We start from the raw sequence: 3,806 nt of genomic DNA on the forward strand, positions 1-3,806 counted from the left end.
AACTGCTCAGGTTATTGGCCTGTAACACCCCATCTGACTTTACTGTTACATTTTAGTTGTTGATCTGCATTATATTTTATGCTCCCTTAATTAAAAAAACTTTGCTATTAAATAAAATCAAACTTAGAAACATGACAAATTTAAAAGCAGTCAGGGAAATTCCTGTAGGAAAATAATTATTACAATGCAGCTAACTCTACTTCTGGAGAGCACCCAAACTAACCGCCAAACTGATTTCCAGAGAGGTTGTACCAGTTTGCAATCCCACCAGCAATGGGGAACTGTTCCTCTTTCTCCACAACCTTGTCAGCGCCTGCTGTCACCTGAGTTCTTGATCTTAGCCATTCTGACTGGTATGAGGTGGAATCTCAAGATTGTTTTGATTTGCATTTCCCTGCTGGAAAGAACCCAGAAGTTCCTCAACAGAGGAATGGATACATAAAATGTGGTACATTTACACAATGGAGTACTACTCAGCTATTAAAAGCAATGAATTTATGAAATTCTTAGGGAAATTCTTCCTGCATGATGATTCAGGTGGCATGAAGGTGGCAGCTATTTTTCAGAAGAAAGCCAAATTTTAACTATTAAACTTTTGTTCAAACTATAGTGATACAAACAGGTGTAACAAGTTATAGGGACAAAGTTTATAAAAACTATATTTTTAAATTTTCTACTTGGAATATGTGCATGTGTGTGTGGGGGGGGGGCGTGTGTACATGTGTGTGGATGGATCTGGACAATATCATCCTGAGTGAGGTAACCCATTCACAAAAGAACACACATGGTATGCACTCTCTGATAAGTGGATACTAGCCCAGAGGCTTGGAATACCTAAGATACAATCCACAAACCACAAGAAACTCAAGAAGAAGGATGACCAAAGTGTGGATACTTTGATCCTTTTTAGAAGGGGGAACAAAATACCCATGGAAGGAGTTACAGAGACAAAGTGTGGAGCAGAGACTGAAGGAAGGACAATCCAGAGACTGCCCCACCAGGGGATCCTTCCCATATACAATCACCAAACCTAGACCCTATTATGGATACCAGCAAGTGCAGGCTGACAGGAGCCTCATATATCTGTCTCCTGAGAGTCTCTGTCAGTGCCTGACTAATACAGAAGTAGAAGCTCACAACCATCCATTGGACTGAGCAGACAGTCCCAAATGAAGGAGCTAGAGAAAGGACCCAAGGAGCTGAAGGGTTTGCAGCCCCTTTGGAGGAACCACAATATAAACTAACTAAACCAGGGACTAAACCACTAACCAAAGAGTATACATGGTGGGACTCATTGCTCCAGCTGCATATGTAGCAGAAGATGGCTTGGTTGATCAGACATGGGAAGAGAGGCCCCTGGTCCTGTGAAGACTCTATGCCCTAGTGTAGTGGAATGCCAGGGCAAGGAAGCAGGAGAGGGGGACAGGCCAAGAGCAGGGGGAGGGAGGAAAGAAATAGTTTTTTTTTTCCCCCAGAGGGGAAACCAGGAAAGGGAATAACATTTGAAATGTAAATGAAGAAAATATCTAATTAAAAAAAGGAAACAAAAACAGGTGACAGCAGACGTTGGCAGGGATGTAGAGTAAGAGGAACACCCCTCCATTGCTCATGGGACTGCAAGCTGTTACAACCACTCTGGAAATTAGCTTGGCAGTTCCTCAGAAAATTGGACATAGTACTACCTGAGGATCCAGCAACACCTTTCCTGGGCATACACCCAGAAGATGCTCCAACATGTAATAAGGACACATGCTCCACTATGTTCAAAGCAACCTTATTTATAATAGCCAGAAGCTGGAAACAACCCAGATGTCCTTCAACAGAGGAATGGATACAGAAAATGTGGTACATTTACACAATGGAGTAAATTAAAAATGATGAATTCATGAAGTTCTCAGGCAAATGGATGGGACTAGAAAATATCAACCTGAGTGAAGTAAACCAATCACAAAAGAACACACATTGCATGTACTCACTGATAAGTGGATATTAGCCCAAAAGCTCAGAATACCCAACATACAATTCACAGACCACATGAAGCTCAAGAAGAAGGAAGACCAAAGTGTCATGCTTCAGTCCTTCTTAGAAGAGAGGAAATACAGAGACAAAGTATGCAGCAGAGACTGAAGGAAAGGCCATCCAGATACTGCCCCACCTGGGGATCCATCCCATATACAGACACCAAATCCAGACACTACTGAGGACACCAAGGAGTACTTGCTGACAGGAGCCTGACATAGCTGTCTTCTGAGAGACTCTGCCGGAGTCTGACAAATACAGAAGCAGATGCTCACAGTCAACCACTTCCTTGAGCACAGGGTCCCCAATGGAGGACTTAGAGAAAGGACCGAAGGAGCTGAAGGGGTTTGCAGCTCCATAGGAAGAACAACAATATCAACCAACCAGACCCCCCAGAGCTCCCAGAGACTAAACCAGCAACCAAGGAGTACACATGGAGGGACCCCCATGCTCCAGTTGCATATGTAGCAGAAGATAGCCTTGTTGTGCATCAATGGGAAGAGAGGCCCTTGGTCCTTTGAAAGCTTGATGCTCCAGTGTAGGGGAGTGCTAGGGGAGAGGGGATTGTGTGGGTGGGTGGGGAAGTACCCTCATAGAAGCATGGCAGGGGGGATTGGATAGGGGTTTTCCAGACTGGAAACTGGTAAAGTGGACAACATTTGAAATGTAAATAAATAAAATATTCAATTAAAAAATGAAAAAGTCAATGGTACTGAAAATTAAAAATACAAATAAAAAAGTAAAGACTGGAGGGAGGAAAAATAAGAAAAGTGGGAAATTTACTATAAAGTCAGAAAATAATTAAAATCAATGATACTGAGTAAAGAAAAAGATACATAATAAAGTACTATGCTGAAAATATAGCCTGAGTTCCAGGAAAAGTTATGTCAACACAATGAAAACACAGGCTAGCATGGACTGAGGTCATATTCCAGGCAGAATTCCAGATTCAGCAACTCAAAAAAAAAAAAAAAAAAAAAACCATGCAGTACTTCAGAGATATGTTCTTTAAAATTCACTTTTTTTTATTCTATGTTCAAAATTTAACTAGTCATCTTTTATGTGGCAGTCCATCCAAACAGAATTTAAGAAATCTACTAGAGCCTGATGCTAGTCAAAAGATAATGAAAGCCTCAAGTAAAACATCTGGCCGTAAGCACTGAGCTCACTTAATAGGACGACAAGCTAAGGCAGATATACAGCTGTTACCAATATAGGATGTGTGCATCTGTCCTGATGCTATGCAGGCACATTACTAACAGATACCGTGAGGTGGAAGATAGTCTGAAATGTGAACAACTGAAGAAAGGTGCTGAAATCTTCATGCTAGTGTGAAAAAAACAATCAGACTTTAAAAGTTGAAATTGACTGCTGAAATAGTAGAGACCTGATCATATGCAACAGCGTGACAGAAGTTAGAATAATCAAGCAACATCTGAATTTGTTGTAATGGAGAGAAAGGGCTTATGATGATTCTGTCATGGAGATCAGCATATCAGTTAGAGAGCCAGCAGGAAGGAGGATACCATCAAGGCAGGGAAAGTTGAGGTTGCCTTGCTTTGGGGTTAGAGGATTCAAGAGAAAGGAGAGGGGGTGAAACCAACCCTGGTAGGAGGATGAGTAATACTCCAGTTCATTTCATATATACATATACAAATACACATACAGACAGCATACATACACACACACACACACACACACACACACACACACACACACATAGAGAAAGAGATAGAGATAGAGAGAGAGATAAAGAGAGAGAGAAAAAAAGAGAGAGAGAAAAAGAG

This window comes from Mastomys coucha, unplaced genomic scaffold, assembly GCF_008632895.1.
Source record: "Mastomys coucha isolate ucsf_1 unplaced genomic scaffold, UCSF_Mcou_1 pScaffold15, whole genome shotgun sequence".
Classification (NCBI taxonomy): domain Eukaryota; kingdom Metazoa; phylum Chordata; class Mammalia; order Rodentia; family Muridae; genus Mastomys; species Mastomys coucha.